Source organism: Lipotes vexillifer, unplaced genomic scaffold, assembly GCF_000442215.2.
Source record: "Lipotes vexillifer unplaced genomic scaffold, Lipotes_vexillifer_v1.1 scaffold806, whole genome shotgun sequence".
Classification (NCBI taxonomy): domain Eukaryota; kingdom Metazoa; phylum Chordata; class Mammalia; order Artiodactyla; family Lipotidae; genus Lipotes; species Lipotes vexillifer.
In genome coordinates, this window is record NW_006783439.1 from 398,284 (window position 1) to 422,974 (window position 24,691).

Sequence of the window (24,691 nt, forward strand, 5' to 3'; positions counted from 1 at the left end):
TTCTCTATATAAAATTCTAAATAAAAGGTAATGTAAAAGCTTCAAAATTAAAAAAATCAAGTAGTTATTTTACTAGATACTACATGCATACAGTATAATCGAAAAGCATAATATGGTGTTCAATAAACGTAAGTCTCTCTGCCACAGTCTACCAGTTCTCCCCTGAATTATCCCTGCAGGGAAGGTTAATTACCAGATGGACAAAATGATGCTCTCTGAGATGTCAGTCACTTTCCCCAGCCACCACAGTGTTTGCTCAGTGGACCCCCCTGAGCAAAGTGGCTGCAGTGGTTGGGATACAGGCTATGCATGGGCTCAGCAACGTGGCTTATGCTTACTAAGACTGACTTAGCTGACGCTACTTCTGAGAGCCTAACTTGCAAACAGTGAAGACCAACATTAAGTCCCAATCGGTGACATCTCCAATGCATGGCACCCAGTAGCCAGCAGCTGGCACGCCTTCAGGCAGTTTCATAGTGGAGTGTCTCGGTGGGATGCCTCCCCATGAATAGCTTTCCCCAGCATCCTAGATGACGGAGTTCTAGTAAGTTCCAAAGGACAGATTTCCAGCAAGTTCTGCCAGCACAGAACCACAGGGACTTTACCATCATCTCTGTGAGTCACTGCTGTGCTCTCTCCAAGATCTGGATCTTGAACCTGGGGACTGATACAGATAGAGAACAAAAAATTTGATTAATTATTGTCCTGGAATTTCCATCTCATTGTGATGAGAGGAATCAAAGTCCAGTCCAGCCCTAAGAGTATAAAGGTATGTCCAAATTTCACATATCTAAAAATAGGAAATAATGTTACTTCAGTAATTTATAAAAAATTATTTCTTAGTTTTAAGCGGAAGATAATTCTGCATGACTTCTCTTTGTAGTTAAAAATAAATCCAAATCTTTCATATTTGCATTAACTCTTGTTTTAAAAGGTATTGTCCACAAAGTCGATTGTGACAGAAGAGAGTAATGTATAAATGAGACTTCCCAATGGTTGCCTTTGGTTTCAGGCTAATGCAGTCTATTGGTGCCCATGTTCCGTGGCTACTTTAAAGCCAGGAAAACAATAATTAACCTTTGTAGGGACCTTATGATTTACAACCTGCTTTTACATATACTATACCTTTTTTAAAAAAATTTATTTTGGCTGCATTGAGTCTTCATTGCTGCATGCGGGCTTTCTCTAGTTGCGGCGAGCAGGGCTTACTCTTTGTTGCAGTGCGCAAACTTCTCATTGCGGTGGCTTCTCTTGTTGCGGAGCACGAGTTCTAGGCGCGTGGGCTCAGTAATTGTGGTGCACGGGCTTAGTTGCTCTGCCGCATGTGGGATCTCACCCGACCAGGGCTCGAAACCATGTTCCCTGCATTGGCAGGCAGATTCTTAACCACTGCACCACCAGGGAAGCCTACATATACTATAACTTCTAATCTGCTCAACAACTTTCAAAATTAGTTATAACTTAAATAATGTAACCTTTTTGTTAAAATCTCATATCTGTTTGTTTGTTTTGTTTTGTTTTGCTGCACGCGGGCCTCTCACTGTTGTGGCCTCTTCCGTTGCGGAGCACAGGCTCCGGACGCGCAGGCTCAACGGCCATGGCTCACGGGCCCAGCCGCTCTGCAGCATGTGGGATCTTCCCGGACCGGGGCATGAACCCGTGTCCCCTGCATCGGCAGGCGGACTCTCAACCACTGCGCCACCAGGGAAGCCCAAAATATCATATGTTTATTGCAGAAAGTTTAACAACCATTGAGAAATAAAAAGAATAAATTTTAAATGATCTATAATTCCATTATCAAGTGATAACTGTTGTTAAAACTTTAATGTTCCAGTCTTGTCTTTATACATATAAAGACATATGTTTTTATAAAAATGGAATCATGTTGCATGTAATCTGCTAACTTACAAAACAATGTATCATGAATATGTTTATGTGTCATTAAGTGTATTCCTCTTAAACCATGATCTTAATGCTTTTGTAATTGGACCTCTTTAAGAATCTAACGAAAGCTATACTCCCTAAGCCCCAAAAGAAGCAACTATGCAATTACACAATTAAAATTTATCAGTTAATAAATAGAGGACGATCCAGGATTTATGGGATTTGAAATTTATATGATTTTGGAGACCCTATTTTATTTTATTTTTTTGTTTTCAACTTTATTTTTTCTTAGGTTGCATGCTTGCTTTTAAAACATTTAAATAATGCAAAATTTATAAAATGGCAGTGCCTACCCCAACCTGGCCCCAAGTAATTCTAGTAAGTAGAATGGTATTTTCCCTTCTAGAACCCTATTTATGAAACTATAAACGCATAATAATTTCTGTAGTATTGATTTTGAAAAAATACAAATTTCTTCGTACAATCCATACAGTTCAACAACTTGCTTTTCTCATTTAACAATATATCAGACACTGAAGAATTTCTTAAATATGAGAAAGTGAATTTAATTTTGACTCCCCATTTCTAAATTTCAATCTAATTAATGATTAGCTGGTATGAAACTATTTCTTTAATGTTTTCAAATCAGTTAATTATTAGTCGTTTGGAGATGCTAAACAGTTTTATTACATAGAAATAAAGAGTACTTTTAGTGTTTGTGATTTCTGTTAAAAATTTATTATTTTGGTTATTAAGAACAAAACAAAACACTTGTCTAGATTGTAGGATTGAGAAACTGACATGAAAATGATGGGAAATTCCCTCCTTCTCACACTGTGGGGAGCCCTCTAAAAGGAAAAACACAAAATTATATATAAATGTATTTATTTAGAATGAGAAATTACAATATCTTGCTGGAGGCTTGAGATTCAGGTGTTTTTTATTTTATTTTATTTTATTTTGTGGTACGCGGGCCTCTTACTGTTGTGGCCTCTGCCGTTTCGGAGCACAGGCTCCGGACGCGCAGGCTCAGGGGCCATGGCCCACGGGCTCAGCTGCTCCGCGGCATGTGGGATCTTCCTGGACTGGGGCACGAACCTGTGTCCCCTGCATCAGCAGGCGGACCCTCAACCACTGCGCCACCAGGGAAGCCCCCTCAGGTGTTTTTTAAATGAGATCTGTTTAGGAATTTACCAGAAAGGCTACGTAGAAATCCTTCTTGATTGCAACTTGGCTTCCCCTTCATGCCTAGAATATTCTTTAACTCTCAGCAATTCAGCACTCACAGGCGCCTGCACAAGTGGGGGGCTATGAGAGATCTCTTCACTGCTCACTCCATTAGCCTCAAGGTAAATCCACAGCTGTTCATGAATGAAACCTTTTGGGCCCCAGGTTAAAAACTCTACCACATCATTTTTTTTTTTTTTTTTTTTTTTTTGCGGTACGCGGGCCTCTCACTGCTGTGGCCTCTCCCGCCGAGTAGCACAGGCTCCGACGTGCAGGCCCAGCGGCCATGGCTCACGGGCCCAGCCGCTCCGCGGCACGCAGGATCCTCCCGGACCGGGGCACGAACCCGCGTCCCCCGCATCGGCAGGCGGACCCTCAACCACTGCGCCACCAGGGAAGCCCTACCACATCATTTTTAATGGCTCCCTGGTCATCTATTGCATGGATGTACAATAATATGTTTATCCAGGTGCCTTCTCTTGAACACTTAAGACAGTTTATAATACCACTCTGGGATAATCATTCTTTTAGCTAAATCTCTGCCACTTCCCTGGTTATTTCCTTAGGATAAATTTCGTTAAGTGGATCAAAGTGTATGTCAAATTTTCAAATGTTAGATTTGGCAGGAATATTTAAGTTCATTTCACAAATGAAGAAAGTGAGAGTATAGTGGTCTACAGATAATGGATCGTTAAACTCAGTTTTTCTGACCCTGAATCATATATCATTTGATCTACCACCTGACCCCTGGAAACCATTTGCCACTGTAAAAGGGTTTTGCCCCCAGAACCACACCATTGTGTGAAATGCTGGGGGTTGCTTCCCAGCCTTGTCATGTTTGTTTAGGTTCAGCTCAGGTTGTTCTTGCTGCACTTCTGCTCTGTTTTTTTATGGGAAACCTTTTAGTTTGACACATAACAGCTGTTTAGGTATTTTGTTGAGCATTATCATTTGTTTAACTCCTCAGAAGATTTCAGGAGGATTGTGTCTGGCACATAGGAGGTGCTCAATAAATTGGTTGTTACAGCTCCAGAAGATTGGATATGTATCAGAAATTTCATGATTGAGCTTGTGCCTCTAACATTTATAGTTCCAGATGGAAATGACTGTAGACTTTGAGAAGACCACTATTATTCTAAACCTTATGGCTATAAAGTTTCGTGATAAAGTTTGTGGCATTTTTTCTATTTCTCTAATAAAGGTATGGAGGTAAGGAAATCATCAAAAGAGGAGAAAGAGATAGTTGGGCTACAACGCTCACCTTTCTCTCCCAGTCTAGTCCAAAGTTAAAATAATCTAACATTTATTGAATACTTACAAGGTATGGGCTAGAATGATTTAAAGAATCCCAGTTAAATGAATATCATTGTATGGTCAGACTCTGGTCTACATCATACAATTATTTACAACGATTTTTATGTATCATAAGAGGGTGTGCTGACAAAGCTGAGGGAACAACAGGGATTGGTTCTGCATTTTACTTAGTTGTGTAGGTTAATCTACTGGGTCTATGTCCTGGCCATTGAACCACACTAACAATGCTTATTGAACCACACTAACAATGCTTTGTTAAAGTTGAATGCAAATTGTGCAAAAACACACATTCACATTTTTATCTGTATTTCTACATTGCAGGTTAATTCATTTAGGAAGATGCTCTTTGAATAAAGTTTCATGTGTATTACCTACAGTTAATTTCTGTAAAGTGTTAAATATTTAGATAATTAGGTGTTCTCAGATAATGCTTTTCAGCCTGGGTGGTTTGGGGTGGTAGTTGTTTCAAAATTATTTAAAATACTGTACCCTGCCTTTTGGCGCTCACAGTCAAGGAAACTGTGGCATTTATAAAATGGCAGTCTCTTGTTTATCGGAGTAAAGACATCTGCCAAGGGCAAACTGCAGAAAGCACACTGCTGCACCTCTGGTTACATTTTGAATGACCTTCACACCTGCTTAATTTCTTTTAAATTTGATGATAAGAAAACAAAACTAAAACCTCACAGCTCTCAGTTTATTTCCCTAACTGGTTGTGATAATTTTACATTCCTTAACAGCTACTATAAACAGCAGCAAACATGATCCATGCTCTTGAAAAAAAGTAAATGGCAGTATTCATTAAGAATATATTTATAGTGCGTTTACATGCAGTCAAAACAGAAGGGGGTGCATCAGTATTTTACCTTTCTGACACATTACTTTGGCTCAGATAAAACATTCCGTCTCTGCCTTCAGTGGCCCATTTAGCATTACCATTTTTGTGACTATATGTACGCACATTACAAAAAAAAGCAAGAAATAAATCAGCATGCTATTTTGTTCGGTGCAGCACTAGGTATCTGATTTACTGAGGCAGGGCCACAAAGCGGAATTTCGTTGTGTTCTGGGAGCCCAGCTGTGATAGCTGCTTGTCTTCACCTTCTTATTATGGACTCTCCTTGAGGTGAGGAAAAGGCTAAGTTTCATCGCGGTCCCCAGGGTACAGTGCCACCCCGGTACCACGTGGGTCAGAGGTACCGGGGTGGCATGGTGCTGGTCCTGTGCTGCTAAAAGCCTCCTAAGAGGGTGGGCATGGGCTCCGGCTTAGTTCTGGGAAAAGGTATTGTCTCTAACTGGGAGCTTACAGGAAGGTGACCTGCGGGACATAGGCAGCCGCCCAAAGAACCATTTGGTTGGGTAGGCCGACAGCTGCAGGGGACCACAGCCTTCGTCGCGCATAAGCCCTTCTCCAGACTCTGGAGCCGGCCTTCCCACCCCCAAACAACGGCGCGTGCGCCCCGCCCTCCCCCCTGCGCGCGCTCCCTCCTTCTCCACGCGCACTCCCCAACACCCGCAACCCCGCTCCTGCCCGCGCGCGCCCCGCCCTCCCCGCGGCGCGCCCCGCCCTCCCGCCCGCCCCGCGCGCCGGCTGGCCGAGGAGTGCGGTGGGCGGGGCGCCGCGCTGACGTTGCCCGGGATGCGGGCAGGTTCCGCCGCCGCCTCCTCTTCTGCCACCGGGGTTTGTATGAAAACACCCGGCGGCGGGCGGTGAGGCATCCGCCGGGCCTCCGGAGAGCAGCGGCCCGCGCTGCCGACGCCGAGCCGGGTGCTGCACCTTTACCCAGTCCCTGCCAGCGCCGCATCCTGAGCCGGTGAGCGCCCTGCCGCCGTCAGCGCGTCCGGGCCGGCAGCCCCTCGGCTGCGGCTAGCCCGCCCGCCACCCCTCCTATCTTCTCATCTGCGGCTTCCTGGGGGCTGGGGAGGCCGGGGAGGAGCGACCCGGGGCCCGCCCCGGTCTGCGTCCTGCGATCCCCCCGCCCCTTACCTGTCAGGTTGTGTAACCCGTGTCTTTCGGGGGGTGGACCGGGTCTTGAGGGGAACCCCTGATGGGTGGGGCCTTTGGCCGGTTTCTGGAAAACGCCCCGCCCCCACCCATGGAGGCTCGGTCGTCCCCGCTCCAGTCCCCGCGGAGGCTGCCCGGCGCGGTCTCCGGGCAGAGACGGACCCCTGCACTGCTCTCTCTTTCTCTCGGTGGTGATCGCGCGGGTGGCTGCGGTACAGCGCGGAGCGGAGCCCAGGGGCGGCAGGCAGGGGCCGGGCGCGCACCCCGCCTCCCCAGTCGCCCCAGCTCCCAGCCCCTAGGTGCGCCGGGCTTCAGGGTGGGCTGTGGTGTGACGTCGGCGATGGCTGGGCTTGCTCCCTCTCAGTGGGTAGCTTGGCCTGAAGTGTGTTCTCTGCTTACAACTTGGCGCCCTGTGGGTTTGATTTGAACCTGAATCAGATCGCCCTAGATGACAGTGCAGAGTTTCCCTCCAGCCTTCCTTCCTGAGTTGCGGGTTCTTCATGCAAGTGTTCAGGGACTCCTGCAACCCAACGCAAAGGCTTGCTGGGCTCAATGGTTGTTTCCCTCCTGTACCTTTAAGTCTCTTAAAGTACCAGTGCAGTTTTGAATTGGTTCGTTTCCTTTCCTGGGCATTTACTCATCACAGAATAGAGTTTTACACATCGTTGTGAATGTTGATAACTTAAAGCCCATTTCTCATTTTAAGATAGCTTCCTCAAGTGCTTGCAGGTCTAGCACTGCCGATGACCTAATATGTTGTAAGACTCAGTCGAAATTTTCTTTGGCGATATTAATTCTGTGTGGTTTTTTTTTCAGGTATTCAAAATTGTAGCAGTGTTTATGATATACGACAGTTTGTAGGTAGAAGGGATTTTAACAGTCTTCTGGATCACTCATTTTCACTTACCATTTATGTTCTTGTTGGAATCTTTTTTTTTTTTTTTTTTGCTGTACGCGGGCCTCTCACTGTTGTGGCCTCTCCTGCTGCGGAGCACAGGCTCCGGACGCGCAGGCTCAGCGGCCATGGCTCACGGGCCCAGCCGCTCCGCGGCATGTGGGATCCTCCTGGACCGGGGCACGAACCCGTGTCCCCTGCATCGGCAGGCGGACTCTCAACCACTGCGCCACCAGGGAAGCCCTATGGTACATAGTTTAAAACGTGTGCCAAATGTTAAAATCAAACAAAACCCTGAAAGATCTGTAAGCATTTTCTTATGTAATTACTGTGAGATAGTTAGCAGTGCCTTATCCACTCCTTATTTCTCATCCTTAAGGCTGAGTTGTAACATGACTTGTTCTGTTTCCCATTCCACTTTGCTTGAATTAATTTCTACAGTGAAGTTATAGGTTCATTTTTTAAAAAAATTATTTATTTTATTTTTGGCTGCATTGGGTCTTTGTTGCTGTGCGAGGGCTTTCTCTAGTTGCGGTGAGCGGGGGCTACTCTTCGTTGCGGTGCGAGGGCTTCTCATTGCGGTGGCTTCTCTTGTTGCAGAGCACGGGCTCTAGGCGCGGGCTTCAGTAGTTGTGGCGGATTCTTAACCACTGTGCCACCAGGGAAGCCCTAGGTTCATTTTTAATGACCTCAAAACTCTGCCTTGAATTGCTTCAGCATATACTTAGAACTGCAGTCTCACTCTGAACACTGAAATGAAAAGTATAGACAGAGCTACCCTTGTAATTAGCCACATTGCAAAATATTTAAATGTATAGTGTAATCTGAACTTCTGTAAATGCAGTTTTTATAAAGCTTTTTTAGTTGACTTGAATTGAGGCATTATTCTCTTTGGAGTAGTCTAGCTAGATTCTTATATAATAACGGTTTTATTTTCAATAGTGGAAGAAAAAGAGGTCCAAGACGTATGAAATCATCTAATTTGTATCATATTCTATATCTTGGACAAAAAAAAAAATCTCTTTCACAGTTTCACCTTCCAAAATCTACTTTTCTTGCTCAAAGCCCCTTAATACCTGGACGTTGAACAGTGCATGGGTAGTAATGGATGACCTGTCAGAGGGCTCTCTGCAAATTGGGAGCTTCTCTTAGGCAGTAGGTCTCAGTGTAAACAACAGAAATTGTCAACAGTGGACACTGAATTTAAACTTTATATATTATTGTTGGTTACTGTGCCTCTGTGTACTACAGTGTAGTGGCTAAGGGGCTGGGCCTCAGAGCCAGACAGGCTGGATTTGAATCCTGGCTTTGCTTTGAGCAAGTTATTTATCTTCTTTGTGCTTCAATTTTCTCAACTCCAAAAATGGAGATAATTATGGTGTATACTCTTAAGATGATCTTGAATATTAAATGAGTTAATACATATAAAGTGCTTAGCCCACAATGCCTGGCACATAGTAAATGCTCAGTAAATATTGCTAGTGTTTTTCCTCAGTGCAAGGGATCTAGTAAGCCGAAAAGGGGCTTTGGGCTGATCGAGCACTGTTATTCCAGATTAATTCCACGATGACCCATTTGCTCTTTTGGGGCTAAGTGAGAGCTTAGTGTTACTGTCCTGGCTTGGAAGCATGTAATTTATTTAGTTTAGAACAGCTAGACCCTGAGCTGGGTGCCCTGAGATGCTGCCGGAGAGTGGCTGTAGTATCCCTGTTTGTCCCTTCTGACAGAACCTTGGATTGTCTCCCTCATGGTGGTGGTGGCTGCTATTTTAATCACCTGTTTTTGAGTTTGTGATTGCATGTTTCTTTGGCTGTCATGTGCAGCTATCAAAAATATTATCTATCAAACTATTAATGGATATATTTATGTGTTTATCTGATCAAGATATTGCATGTTTCCAGGATATACAAAATCACTTTCATCTAAGCGTTCTTTTTTTTTTTTAATTCTGTATTGATGTTACTTAGAATGAGGTTAATTTTGATTTGCCATTGTGTTCCTTTTCAGTTTTCATGTAATTTTCCTAGGAAAACTAAAAAAAAAGTTTTTAAAATGTACTTCTTGTTCTTTTTGGTTTGCAGGGATCTGATATTAATACTTTGTTCTTTACATCAGGTGCTTTCAAATGTTTGGTCTAAGGACCCTTTTATACTCTTAAAAAATTATTGAGCACCACAAAAAGCTTTTGTGGATTATATATTATAAATTAAAGCAAAGATGCAAAATTTTTATTAATTCACTTAAAATGATAATTATAAACCCATTACATGTTAATATAAACATTTTTTTTAGTGAAAGATGACTATTTTTCAAGAATAAATAAAGGAGTGAGAAGACTGGCGTTCTAGATTTTGTAAATCTCTAATGTCTGGTTTAATAGAAACAGCTGGATTGTCATATCTGCTTCTGCATTCAGTCTATTGCAATATATTGTTTGGGTTGAAGTATATATACAGAGAGAAATCCAGCCTTACACAGTTAATGGCTGAAAAAGGAAGGGATATTTTGATAGCCTCCAGATAATTATGGATATACTTGTTTGGTACTACATCAAAACTCAGCATATGACAGTTTTTAGTTAGTTATATAAAGGTTTGGAATGAACCTCCCCAAAATGTGCCACTTTTGAGTGTGGATTATTTTGAGCTAAAGGCAGTTGAGAAACTGCCTGTTCAAGGGAAACTACTGCCCCTTCCTTAACTACCTAGAAGAATTTAAATTGGGGATTTTTCCCAGAAAAAGAGTTATTACCAGCGATAAATTTTATCCTAGTGGCCTCATCTATATGGCAGACAAACATCGTATTGTCAAACATCTGCTCTTCTTTTTTTTTTTTTTTTTTTTTTTTTTTTGGAATTTAGTAATTTATTTATTTATTTTGGCTGTGTTGGGTCTTCGTTTCTGTGCGAGGGCTTTCTCTAGTTGCAGCGAGCCGGGGCCACTCTTCATCGCGTTGCGCGGGCCTCTCACTATCGCAGCCTCTCTTGGTGCGGAGCACAGGCTCCAGACGCGCAGGCTCAGTAGTTGTGGCTCACGGGCCTAGTTGCTCCGCGGCATGTGGGATCTTCCCAGACCAGGTCTCGAACCCGTGCCCCCTGCATCGGCAGGCAGATTCTCAACCACTGCGCCACCAGGGAAGCCCCATCTGCTCTTCTTATTGTCCTGTGAATGACCTTAGTTCTTGGAAGCCCCAGGCCCCTATCCCATTCTGTAGCTCAGGATGACACACACTTCATTTTACCTTTCTGTCTTTGAAACTCTGATGTATGTAGGATCTGTGACCCCTCATGTGGTTGGGATTCCCATACATATGAATTAAATTTGCTTTTCTCCTGTTAATCTGTCTCATGCCAATTTAATTCTTAGACCAGCCAGAATAACCTAGAAGAAGGGTAGAGGAAAGTTTTCTTCCTCCCTGACAGTTGCAGTATGGAATCTGAAATCATAACATTGGACTTTTTAATAATGTTATGTTAAAATCTGTTGGTCTGAACTTAGAGTGGACCTAATGCCCATGCCTGAATTTATAACATCATGCCCTGGTCATTTGTTACCTGGTCAGTGAGTTACTTTTCATTACAAAATATTAAAAAATAATGTTTGTTAATATCAATATCACCACCTATTCCATCAGAAACAAGTTATTGGGAAGCTGTCCCAGTTGTGACATGATGGTGGTTATGAGTTTTCCAAAAATCTGATTTTTGCTTGAAAGCTCAAATTTTATCATTGGCAACAAATATGATTGTCAGTTGTTTCCTGTAAGTGACAAATAGACTTCATTCATTTCTGAGCAAACCTCTGCCAAAATACCTAAATCATTCTTTTAAGTAAAGGTGGTGTTTAATGAAAAAGGCTAATTCAAGCTCTCAGTTCAGTTACAGAAGCACTTTTCCTTGAGACAGCTGTCAAGCATTATAATTTACTATATAACAAGAAAGGCTTCATGCATACTTAACCATTTTTTCACATAGAACATTAAAAGAATATGTATGCAAGGGCCAAGATTTAATAAAATTAATATCATTTTTACTATTTCAGGGACATTCTTAAGTGAAAGACTTTTTTATAATTGCTGATGCTTGATGGTGAAAATACAATCACTAATAACAGTACAGTTTGGTGCCACCATTATAATTTGTTCCAAGGTGCCAGAAATTTTACACACCATTGCTTCTGCACCATTAGTGTACATGCTAATATAGTTAAAAAGGCTAATAATGTTTTAGTATTATTATAAAAATAGCTTTGACCTTGTGGACCCCCTAAAAGGGTGTTGGGACCCTAGGGTTCCACAGACCACACTTTGAGGACTTATAGTATAAATCATAGGGGATTTCTACCAAACTTTGATTAGGAAGGGAAGCGGTAGTAACTATTTCTAGTCTATTTTTGCTTCAGACTTTTGGGTCCCTGTAAAGGCCTTCTTTAAAAAAAAAAAGATTTAAGCAGAGTAAAGGTTATTCATAGAAAGTTGAGAGGTTTCTTACGGTTTTAGTCAAGTGCTGATACAAGGGGGCTATATTATTAGTATTCTGAAATTACACTATCTTAAGAAGATTTGGTAGTACATTTCCACATAAGTGTTCAAATCTAATTTTTTTGGATTTTACATATTAGACAAATATAGTGAAGGCACAGTATGGAAAACTCGCTTGATACCCAGCTCATAAGCTGGAAAACAAAAAAGACAAACTACTTAGCTCCCTTCATTTCTCATTTAATTCATGCTGAGGATGAACCATCCTAAGGAGAGGTGCCCAGCACTTGCTGTCTTTGTGTCATATCTTTTCCTTATGGGGAAAATGATTTACGATTATGATTATAAGGGTATAGGTTACATTAGGAATAATAATAATGACAATAAAGGATTTATGGCAAAATAATAGTAATAAAAATGTTAACACTGTCTACATATAATAGAGTTTAATGAATTGAAAAGAATGCTATATATATATATATATATATTTTTTTGTGGTATGCGGGCCTCTCACTGTTGCGGCCTCTCCCGTTGGACGCGCAGGCTCAGTGGCCATGGCTCACAGGCCTAACCGCTCCGCGGCATGTGGGATCTTCCCCGAAAGGGGCACGAACCCGTGTCCCCTGCATCGGCAGGCGGACTATCAACCACTGCGCCACCAGGGAAGCCCCAAAAGAATGCTATTTTTGACAAAAACTCCAGATTTGTTAATTTGTGGTAGGCACAGCTTCTTGTTGAATGTAGCAGAACTGACTGATGATAGTTAATGCAAGACAGCTAACTTCCCTGAGGAGCTTCTCTCCTAATTTACAGAGTGAAAGAATTTGACTTCCACAAGATCTTTGAAGCCTGCTACAATTGTGGGTTCTGGGATTTTTTCTTTGCCTTGAAAATGTCTCTTTCATCTGTTAATTTCATCGCATCAGTTTTAATTTTTTTTTAATTAAATTAAATTAAAATTTTTTTCCTCTTTAACAGATTTTTTTTTTGGGGGGGTCCAGATTTTCTTTTATTTCTTTATACAGCAGGTTCTTATTAGTCTTCCTTTTTTTTTTTTTTTTTTTTTTTTTTGGCCTCTCCCGTTGCGGAGCACAGGCTCCGGACACACAGACTCAGTGGCCATGGCTCACGGGCCCAGCCGCTCCGTGGCATGTGGGATCTTCCCAGTCCGGGGCACGAACCCTTGTCCCCTGCATCGGCAGGCGGACTCTCAACCACTGCGCCACCAGGGAAACCCTAGTCTTCCATTTTATACACATCAGTGTATACATGTCAATCCCAATTGCCCAATTCATCACACTACCACCCCCACCCCCTGCCACTTTCCCCTCTTGGTGTCCATACGTTTGTTCTCTACATCTGTGTCTCTACTTCTGTCCTGCAAATTGGTTCATCTGTACAGTTTTTCTAGGTTCCACATATATGCGTTAATATACGATATTTGTTTTACTCCTTCTGACTTACTTCACTCTGTGACAGCCTCTAGATCCATCCATATCTCTACAAATCACCCAATTTCGTTCCTTTTTATGGCTGAGTAATACTCCATTGTATATATGTACCACATCTTCTTTATCCATTTGTCTGTTGATGGGCATTTAGGTTGCTTCCATGACCTGGCTATTGTAAATAGTGCTGCAGTGAACATTGGGGTGCATGTGTGTTTGAATTATGGTTTTCTCTGGGTATATGCCCAGTAGTGGGGTTGCTGGATCATATGGTAATTTTATTTTTAGTTTCTTAAGGAAGCTCCATACTGTTCTCCATAGTGGCTGTATCAATTTACATTCCCACCCACAGTGCAGGAGGGGTTCCTTTTCTCCACACTCTCTCCAGCATTTGTTGTTTGTAGATTTTCTGATGATGCCCATTCTAACTCGTGTGAGGTGATACCTCATTGTAGTTTTGATTTGCATTTCTCTAATAATTACTGATGTTGAACAGGTTTTCATGTGCTTCTTGGCCATCTGTATGTCTTCTTTGGAGAAATGTCTATTTAGGTCTTCTGCCCATTTCTGTATTGGGTTGTTTGTTTTTTTAATATTGAGCTGCATGAGCTGATTATATATTTGGGAGATTAATCCTTTGTCCGTTGACTCATTTGGAAATATTTTCTCCCATTCTGAGGGTTGTCTTTTCATCTTTTTTATGGTTTCCTTTGCTGTGCAAAAGCTTTTAAGTTTCATTAGGTCCCATTTGCTTATTTTTGTTTTTCTTTCCATTACTCTAGGAGGTGGATCAAAAAGATCTTGCTTTGATTTATGTCAAAGACATTTATGTCTTCCTATGTTTTCCTCTAAGAGTTTTATAGTGTCCAGTCTTACATTTAGGTCTCTAATCCATTTTGAGTTTATTTTTGTGTATGGTGTTATGGAGTGTTCTAATTTCATTCTTTTACATGTAGCTGTCCAGTTTTCCCAGCACCACTTATTGAAGAGACTGTCTTTTCTCCATTGTATATCCTTGCCTCCTTTGTCATAGATTAGTTGACCATAGGTGCATGGGTTTATCTCTGGGCTTTCTTTCTTGTTCCATTGATTTATATTTCTGTTTTTGTGCCAGTACCATATTATCTTGATTACTGTAGCTCTATAGTATAGTCTGAAGTCAGGGAGTCTGATTCCTCCAGCTCCGTTTTTTTTCCTTCAAGACTCCTTTGGCTATTCGGGGTCTTTTGTGTCTCCATACAAATTTTAAGATTTTTTTGTTCTAGTTCTGTAAAAAATGCCATTGGTAATTCGATAGGGATTGCATTGAATCTGTAGATTGCTTTGGGTAGTATAGTCATTTTCACAATATTGATTCTTCCAATCCAAGAGCATGGTATATCTCTCCATCTGTTGGTATCGTCTTTAATTTGTTTCATCAGTGTCTTATAGTTTTCTGCATGCAGGTTTTTTGTCTCCCTAGGTAGGTTTATTCCTAGGTATTTGCAATGGTAAATGGGAGTGTTTCCTTAATTTCTCTTTCAGATTTTTCATCATTAGTGTATAGGAATGCAAGAGATTTCTGTCCATTAATTTTGTATCCTGCTACATTACCAAATTCATTGATTAGGTCTAGTAGTTTTGTGGTGGCATCTTTAGGATTCTCTATGTATAGTATCATGTCATCTGCAAACAGTGACAGTTTTACTTCTTTTCAAATTTGTATTCCTTTTATTTCTTTTTCTTCTCTGATTGCCATGGCTAGGACTTCCAAAATAATGTTGAATGATAGTGGTGACAGTGGACATCCTTGTCTTGTTCCTGATCTTAGAGGAAATGCTTTCAGTTTTTCACCATTGAGAATGATGTTTGCTGTGGGTTTGTCGTATATGGCCTTTATTATGTTGAGGTAGGTTCCCTCTATGCCCATTTTCTGGAGAGTTTTTATCATAAATGGGTGTTGAATTTTGTCAAAAGCTTTTTCTGCATCTATTGAGATGATCATATGGTTTTTATTCAATTTGTTAATATGGTGTATCACATTGATTGATTTGCATATATTGAAGAATCCTTGCATCTCTGGGATAAATCCCACTTGATCGTGGTACATGATCATTTTAATGTGTTGTTGGATTCTGTTTGCTAGTATTTTGTTGAGGGTTTTTGCATCTATATTCATCAGTGATATTGGTCTTTAATTTTCTTTTTTTGTAGTATCTTTGTCTGGTTTTGGTATCAGGGTGCTGGTGGTCTCATAGAATGTGTTTGGGAGTGTTCCTTCCTATGCAATGTTTTGGAAGAATTTGAGAAAGATGGGTGTTAGCTCTTCTTTAAATGTTTGATAGAATTCACCTGTGGAGCCATCTGGTACTGGACTTTTGTTTGTTGGAAGATTTTTAGTCACAGTTTAAATTTCATTACTTGTGATTGGTCTGTTCATATTTTCTATTTCTTCCTGGTTCAGTCTTGGAAGGTTATACCTTTCTAAGAATTTGTCCATTTCTTCCAGGTTGTCCATTTTATTGGCATAGAGTTGCTTGTAGTAGTCTCTTAGGATGCTTTGTATTTCTGAGGTTTCTGTTGGAACTTCTCCTTTTTCATTTCTAATTTTATTAATTTGAGTCCTCTCCCTGTTTTTCTTGATGAGTCTGGCTAATGGTTTAGCAATTTTGTTTATCTTCTCAAAGAACGAGCTTTTAGTTTTATTGATCTTTGCTATTGTTTTCTTTGTTTCTGTTTCATTTATTTCTCCTCTGATCTTTATGATTTCTTTCCTTCTGCTACCTTTGGGTTTTGTTTGTTCTTCTTTCTCTAGTTCCTTTAGATGTAAGGTTAGATTGTTTATTTGAGATTTTTTTTTTTTTTGAGATAGGCTTGTACTGCTATAAACTTCCCTCTTAGAACTGCTTTTGCTGCATCCCATAGGTTTTGGATTGTCGTGTTTTCATTGTCATTTGTCTCTTGGTACTTTTTAAAATTTCCTCTTTGATTTCTTCAGTGATCTCTTGATTATTTAGTAACGTATTGTTTAGCCTCCATGTGTTTGTGTTTTTTATATTTTTTTCCCTGTAATTCACTTCTAATCTCATAGCACTGTGGTCATAAAAGATGCTTGATATGATTTCAGTTTTCTTAAATTTACTGAGGCTTGATTTGTGGCCCAAGATGTGATCTATCCTGGAGAATGTTCCATGTGCACGTGAGAAGAAAGTGTAATCTGCTGTTTTTGGATGGAATGTCCTATAAATATCAATTAAATCTATCTGGTCTATTGTGTCATTTAAAGCTTGTGTTTCCTTATTAATTTTCTGTTTGGATGATCTGTCCATTGGTGTAAGTGAGGTGTTAAAGTCCCCCACTATTATTGTGTTACTGTCGATTTTCTCTTTTATAGCTGTTAGCAGTTGCCATATGTATTGAGGTGCTCCTATGTTGGGTGCATATATATTTATAATTGTTATATCTTCTTCTTGGATTGATCCGTTGATCATTATGTAGTGTCCTTCCTAGTCTCTTGTAACATTCTTTATTTTAAAGTCTATTTTATCTGATATGAGTATTGGTACTCTAGCTTTTTTTGTGTGTGTGTGGTACGTGGGCCTCTCACTGTTGTGGCCTCTCCCGTTGCGGAGCCCAGGCTCCGGACGCGCAGGGGTCTCTTGTAGACAGCATATATATGGGTCTTGTTTTTGTATCCATTCAGCCAATCTGTGTCTTTTGGTGGGAGCATTTAGTCCATTTACATTTAAGGTAATTATCGATATGTATGTTCCTATTCCCTAGCTTTGTTTTGATTTCCATTTGCATGGAATATCTTTTTCCATCCCCTCATTTTCAGTCTGTATGTGTCCCTAGGTCTGAAGTGGGTCTCTTGTAGACAGCATATGTATGGGTCTTGTTTTTGTATCCATTCAGCCAGTCTTTGTCTTTTGGTTGGAGCGTTTAATCCATTCACGTTTAAGGTAGTTATCGATATATATGTTCCTATTACCATTTTCTTAGTTGTTATGGGTTTGTTTTTGTAGGTCTTTTTCTTCTCTTGTGGTTCCTAATTAGAGAAGTTCCTTTAGCATTTGTTGTAGAGCTGGTTTGGTGGTGCTGAATTCCCTTAGCTTTTAGTTGTCTGTAAAGCTTTTGATTTCTCCATCAAATCTGAATGAGATACTTGCCAGGTAGAGTAATCTTGGTTGTGGTTTATTCCCTCTCATCACTTTAAATATGTCCCGCCACTCCCTTCTGGTTTGTAGAGTTTCTGCTGAGAAATCAGCTGTTAACCTTATGGGAGTTCCCTTGTACATTATTTGTCATTTTTCCCTTGCTGCTTTCAGTAATTTTTCTTTTTCTTTAATTTTTGCCAATTTGATTTTTATGTGTCTCGGCATGTTTCTCCTTGTGTTTATCCTGTATGGGACTCTCTGTGCTTCTTGAACTTGGGTGGCTATTTCCTTTCCCACGTTAGGGAAGTTTTTGACTGTAACCTCTCAAATATTTTCTGGGGTCCTTTCTCTCTTGTCTCCTTCTGGAACCCCTATAATGTGAATGTTGTTGCATTTAATGTTGTCTCAGAGGTCTCTTAGGCTGTCTTCATTTCTTTTCACTCTTTTTTCTTTATTCTATTCTGCAGCAGTGGATTCCACCAGTCTGTCTTCCAGGTCACTTATTCGTTCTTCTGCCTCAGTTATTTTGTTATTGATTCCTTCTAGTGTTGTTTTCATTTCAGTTATTGTATTGTTATCTCTGTTTGTTTTTTAATTCTTCTAGATCTTTGTTAAACATTTCTTGCATTTTCTCGATCTTTGCCTCCATTCTTTTTCTGAGGTCCTGGATCATCTTCCCTATCATTTTTCTGAATTCTTTTTCTGGAAGGTTGCCTATCTCCACTTCATTTAGTGTTTTTCTGGGGTTTTATCTTGTCCCTTCATCTGGTACATAGCCCTCTGCCTTTTCATCTCCTTTATCTTTCTGTGAATGTGGTTTTTGTTCCATAGCCTGCAGGATTGTAGTTTTTCTTGCTTCTGCTGTCTGCCCTCTGATGGATGAGCCTATCTAAGAGGCTTGTACAAGTTTCCTGATGGGAGGGACTGGTGGTGGGTAGAGGTGGGTGTTGCTCTGGTGGGCAGAGCTGAGTAAAACTTTAATCCACTTGTCTACTGATGGATGGGGCTGGGTTCCCTCTTTGTTAGCTGTTTAGCCTGGGGTGACCCAACATTGGAGCTTACCCGTTCTCTTTGGTGGTGCTAATGTCGGACTCTGGGAAGGCTCTCACCCAGGAGTACTTCCCAGAACTTCTGCTGCCTGTGTCCTTGTCCTCACGGTGAGCCACAGCCACCCGCCACCTCTGCAGAAGACCCTCCAACACTAGCAGGTAAGTCTGGTTCAATCTCCTATGGGGTCACTGCTCCTTCCCCTGGGTCCCAGTGCACACACTACTTTGTGTGTGCCCCCCAGGAGAGGAGTCTCTGTTTCCCCCAGTCCTGTCGAAGTCCTGCAGTCAAATCCTGCTGGCCTTCAAAGTTTGATTCTCTAGGAATTCCTTCTCCCCTTGCCGGACCCCCAGGTTGGGAAGCCTGACATGGGGCTCAGAACCTTCACTCCCGTGGGTGGACTTCTGTGGTATTAGTGTTCTTCAGTTTGTGAGTCACCTACCTAGCAGTTGTGGGATTTGATTTTATTGTGATTGAGCCCCTCTTACCATCTCATCGTGTCTTCTCCTTTGTGTTTGGATGTGGGGTATCTCTTTTGGTGAGTTCCAGTGTCTTCCTAGCGATGATTGTTCAGCAGTTAATTGTGATTCTGGTGTTCTCAGAAGAGGGAGTGAGAGCATGTCCTTCTACTCCACCATCTAACCAGTCCCCCCAGTTTTAATTTTGTGTTTACATTCGAAACTTATTTTTTCCAATTTTTTTTTTCTTTTCTTTTTTTTTTTTCTTGCGTTATGCGGGCCTCTCACTGTTGTGGCCTCTCCCATTTGCGGAGCACAGGCTCCGGGTGCGCAGGCTCAGTGGCCATGGCTCATGGGCCCAGCCGCTTTGCGGCATGTGGGATCTTCCCGAAACGGGGCACGAACCCGCGTCTCCTGCATCGGCAGGCGGACTCTCAAGCACTGCACCACCAGGGAAGCCCCCAATTTTTAACATATTGACTCATTCATATTTTTGGTCCATATTTTGATTTAAAAATTTATTTTTAGAAATTATGGTAAAATATATATAACATAAAATTTAGCATTTTAATCTCTTTTTAAAAGAAATGATTTTATTATTTTTTGGCTGCGTTGGGCCTTCGTTGCTGCACGTGGGCTTTCCTCTGGTTGTGGTGAGCGGGGTCTGTTCTTCATTGTGGTGCACAGGCTTCTCATTGTGGTGGCTTTTCTTGTTTGGAACATGGGCTCTAGGCGTGCAGGCTTCAGTAGTTGTGGCACGCAGGCTCAGTAGTTGTGGCTTGTGGGCTCTAGAGCACAGGCTCAGTAGTTGCGGTGCCCGGGCTTAGTTGCTCCGCGGCATGTGGGATCTTCCCGGACCAGGGCTCGAACCCATGTCCCCTGAATTGGCAGGCAGATTCTTAACCACTGCGCCACCAGGGAAGCCCTTAATCATTTTTAATATACAGTTAAGTGGCATTAATTCACATTGTTGTGCATCCATTATTACCATCCATCTCTAGAACTTTTCATCTTGCAAAACTTAAACTCTTGATCCATTAATTAATAGCTGCCCATTTCTTCCGCTTCCACCTTGCCCCTGGCAGCTACCATTTTGTTTTTTCTCTCTCTGAATTAGACTACTTTATCTACATTATATGAATGGAATCATACAGTATTTGCTCTTTTGTGATTGGCTTATTTCTTTTAGTATGGTATCTTCAAGGTTCATCTACACTGTAGCATGTGTCAGAATTTCCTTCCTTTTTAAGGCTAACATTCCATTGTATGTAAATACCATATTCTTCTTTTTTTTTTTTTTTTATCCATTGATAGTTACTTGGGTTGCTTCTACCTTTTGGCTGTTGTGAATAATGCTGCTGCTGTGTACATGGGTGTGCACATATTTCTTTGAGACCCTGCTTTTAGTTCTTTCGGGTACATACTCAGAAGTGGAGTTGCTGGGTCATATGGTAATTCTATTTTTAATTTTTTGAGGAATGACCATACTGTTTCCATCAAGGCTGCATCATTTTACATTCACACCAGCACCAACATTGAACAAGGGTTCCAATTTCTTTACATCTTTGTCAACATGTGTTATTTCCTGTGTGGGTTTTTTTTGTTTTTTGTTTTTTTTTTGGATAGTAGCCATCCTGATGGGTGTTAGGTGATATCTCATTGTGCTGTTGATTTGCATTTATGCTGCTGAATTCAGTTTGCTGGTATTTTGTGGGGGATTTTTTGGATCTGTGTTCAAAGGGGTATTGGTCTGTAGTTTTCTTGTAATGTCTTTGTGTGGCTTTGGTATCAGGGCGATGCCTCATAGAATGAGTTAGGAAGTGTTCCCTCCACTTCAGTTTTTTGAAGAATTTGAGAAGCATTGATATTCTTTAAATGTTTGGTACAGTTCACTAGTGAAGCCATCAGGTTTGGGGCTTTTCTTTGTTGGGAGCATTTTGATTACTGGCTCAATCTCCTTAATAATTATGGGTCTATTCAGATTTTCTATTTCTTTGTGACATAATAGGTTTCTAGAAATTTGTCAGTTTTACCTAGGTTATCCACTTTGTTGGTGCACAGCTGTTCACAGTACTCTCATAAAATCTTTTTTATTTCTGTGGAATCAGTAATGTCTGCACTTTCTGATTAGTAATTTGCTTCTTTTTTCTTAATCTTGCTAAAGTTTCGTCAATTTTGTTAATTTTTTGAAGAATCAACTTTTGTTTTTGTTAGTTTTCCCGTATTATTTTTCTATTCACTGTTTCATTTATCTCTGCCCTAGTCTTTATTATTTTCTTCTTTCTGCTAGCTTTGGGTTTGGCTTTTTCTAGTTCCTTAAACTGTAAAGTTAAGTTGTTGATTTGAGATCTTTCTTATTTTTTAATACGTGTTTATAGCTATAAATTTCCCCCTTAGCACTACTTTCACTGCATCTAATAAATTTTGGTATGTTGTATTTTTTGTTTTCATTTGTCTATTAAGTATTTCTAATTTCCCTTAGGATTTCTACTTTGTCCCAGTGGTTGTTTAAGAGCATATTTTTTAATTTCCACAGATTTGTGAATTTTCTAATTTTTCTTTTACTGATTTCTAAATTCATTCTGTTGTAGTCAGGAAGAATACTTTGTATGATTATCTGTCTTTAAAAATCTATTGAGGCATAATTTGTGGCCTGTTATATCGTGTATTCTGGAGAATGTCCCACTTGTACTTGAGAAGAATGTATAATCTGTTGTTAGGTAGAATGTTCTATATATGTCTGTTATCTGTAGTTGGTTAATTGTGTTGTTCAAGTCCTCTGTTTCCTTACTTATCTTCCGTCTGGTTGTTCTATCCATTATTGAGAGTAGGGTGTTGAAACTGCCAACTGTTATTATAGAACTGTCTATTTTTCCCTTTAATTCTGTCAGTTTTTGCTTCATGTATTTTGATAGTCTGTTATTAGGTGAATGTTTATAATTGTTATATCTTCTTGCTCTCTTGAGCCTTTTATTAATATATAGTGTTCTTCTTTGTATTTTATAACCTCCTTTGATTTAAAGTCTATTTTGTCTGGTATTAGTACAGCCACCTGTGATCTCTTTTGGTTACTATTTGCATGTCATATCTTTTTCCATCCTTTCACTTTCAACCCATTTGTACCTTTGTATCTAAAGTAAGTCTCTTGTAGAGAACATATAGTTGGATCATGTTTTTAAAATCCATTTTTGTCAATGTCTGTTGGAGAGTTTAATCCATTTACATCTAAAGTAATTATTCATAAGGAGGAACTTTTGTCATTTTGCTATTAGTTTCTTATATGCCTGATAGCTTTTTGAGTTCCTCATGTCCTGTATATTTTGATTCCTATTGTGATATTAGTGGGAGGTGACTTAGGGCTGTGGTACTTTCCTTAAAACAAAGAAACAAACAAAACTTAAACCATTTTAATGGGTTAGAGTCATAGGTTAGAGGCAAGGAAAATATGTGTTTCAAGGTAAGAATTTTAATTTCTTCCATCACCTATATGGATTTAGGAATTTTGGCATTTGTTTAAGTATAAAAATAGTCAGTTGGAATCAGTGTTGGGTGGAAGAGTTATTTTAAATAAACTAATTGAAGTGTAGTTGGATTCTGCTCCTCCAACAATAAGACCCTATTATTTGTAGTATAATTAAAACATCACATAGCAGAACAAATTAGACCTTTGTAAATGTCAGAGCATCTTTTGTGGAGTAGTGTGTGAACCATCCAAACTCTTGTGTTTTTAATGAGGATGCATAATGAAGAAAGGTGAAAGGTATAACCTTCTTATAGGTTTACTGTTATCCACATTTTCTGATAAAATTAATGACAGTAATATAGGTGAAATAAATTTGCCTGTTTGCAGATCAGCTTAAAACATTAGTAAACTAATCATAAAATGTCATATGTTTAAGGTAACTAGATGAAAATGTATACCTTAATATTGTAATTTAGAGTAAGTTAATAAACACAGATCATGTCCAGTGTATATATTTCTCTCTTAATTTAAATGATAATAATCTCTGTCTGCCTATTGCTGGGAATGTTACTCATCTTTCCTTTAGACGATAGATATTATTTGCCCCCTTCCTTTAAAGTTTCTTTTTCCTTTAATAAGGGAAAGGGGTATGAGCATATTCTTTGGGATCTTTCTTATTAAATAATCAGGATTTACAATTTTCCATCACATTGACATAGCTGGTGTGGGGGAATAGTAGCTCACTTATATTCTTGAAAAGTGGTTTCTTCCTTTGAGATGATGAAGCAATAAGGGAGAGCTGAAAAAAGCTCTTTTCAGCATACTTTCCCATGGTAGGACCAGCTACCCAGATTTTTTTTTTTTTTTCTTCTGTACGCGGGCCTCTCACTGTTGTGGCCTCTCCTGTTGTGGAGCACAGGCTCCGGATGCGCAGGCTCATCGGCCACGGCTCACGGGCCCAGCCGCTCCGCAGCATGTGAGATCTTCCCGGACCAGGGCACGAACCCGTGTCCCCTGCATCGGCAGGCGGACTCTCAACCACTGCGCCACCAGGGAAGCCCTGTAGTTTTGCTTTTGTGTAAAGGATATTGTCTTCCATCATGAGAAGCAGGCACTGAGGTACAGAGGGATTTAAGTCTCTAATCCTAATTTAGGAATGGTTGAATTATGAAAGTACCTGCAGAAATTAAGCTTTTTTTTCAAATAGTTGTATTGAGATATAACTCACATACCGTACAATTTCACTGGTTAAAGTATGCAATTCAGTGGATTTTAGTACATTCACAGAATTGTGCAGACATCACCACAGTCAGTTTTAGAACATTTTCATTACCCCTCGAAGAAGCCCCACACCCTTTTAGCCTCTTCCCGCACACCCATCCCCATCTCTCCTAGTCCTAGGTGACCACTAATCTACTTTCTGTCTCTATAGATTTAGCTATCCTGGATATTTCATATAAATGGAGTTATATAATTATGTGGTCCTTCTTGACTGGCTTCTTCCACTTAATATAATATTTTTAAGGTTTATCCAGGTAGCACGTATAAGTACTTTGTTTCTTTTTGTCACTGAATAATATTACATTGTATGGATATACCACATTTTATCCATTCGTCAGTTGATGGGCATTTGGGTTGTTTCCAATTCTTGGTTTTTATGAATGATGCTGCTATAAACATTTGTGTACAGGTTTTTGTATGGATATAACTTTTCATTTTTGGGGGTATGTACCAAGAGATGGAATAGCTGAGTCATTATGGCCACTTTATGTTTAGCCTTTTGAGGAACTGCTAGACTGTTTTCAAAGCAGCTGTATCATTTTACTTTCCCGTCAGCAATGTATAAGTGTTCTAGTTTCTCCACAGCCTTGTTAACACTTATCATTATCTGTGTTTTTTACTGTAGATATTTTAGTAGGTGTGAAGTGGTATCTCACTATAGACTAATTTTTTAAAATAGTGGTTAGGCATTACAGGAATGATAGTACTCTAAGATGAAGTTAATATTACAATATTATTTAATAGCCTGACCTGGGAATATAATCTTAAGTAGCCATTCTTAACCCTGGCTATGTATAATTAGTATCACTTCCTAATTAAAAAAAAATGATGTTATGAATATTGTAAAATCCTTCCACCCCCCACCCCCCAAAATTCTTTATTCAAAGAGAAAACAGGAATATTTAATTATAGAGAACAGAATCCACTTGATGTAACTTAAGCAGAGAGGATTTATTTACTGTGGGGTACTAAATAGCTTAGAAAATTGTTGGGATATATCAGTCTGGGTCTGATCAGGAGACAGAAGCCACACAGTAATTTAACAGGGAAAGA

At 40.2% G+C, this 24,691-nt stretch overlaps 1 protein-coding gene across 2 annotated transcripts in view; it reads left to right on the forward strand.

The window, feature by feature from the left end:
- The first annotated feature begins 6,052 nt into the window (after positions 1–6,052).
- Positions 6,053–24,691, forward strand: part of AGTPBP1 (ATP/GTP binding carboxypeptidase 1) — a 171,944-nt gene continuing 153,305 nt past the window's right edge. The window contains exons 1-2 of one of the 2 annotated variants that reach the window (XM_007456113.1): positions 6,053–6,085; positions 6,213–6,239. The gene's annotated coding sequence lies outside the window, so the exon portion shown is untranslated. Of the gene's footprint in view, positions 6,240–24,691 lie in introns of both variants that reach the window. The other variant, XM_007456114.1, reaches the window with a different exon arrangement.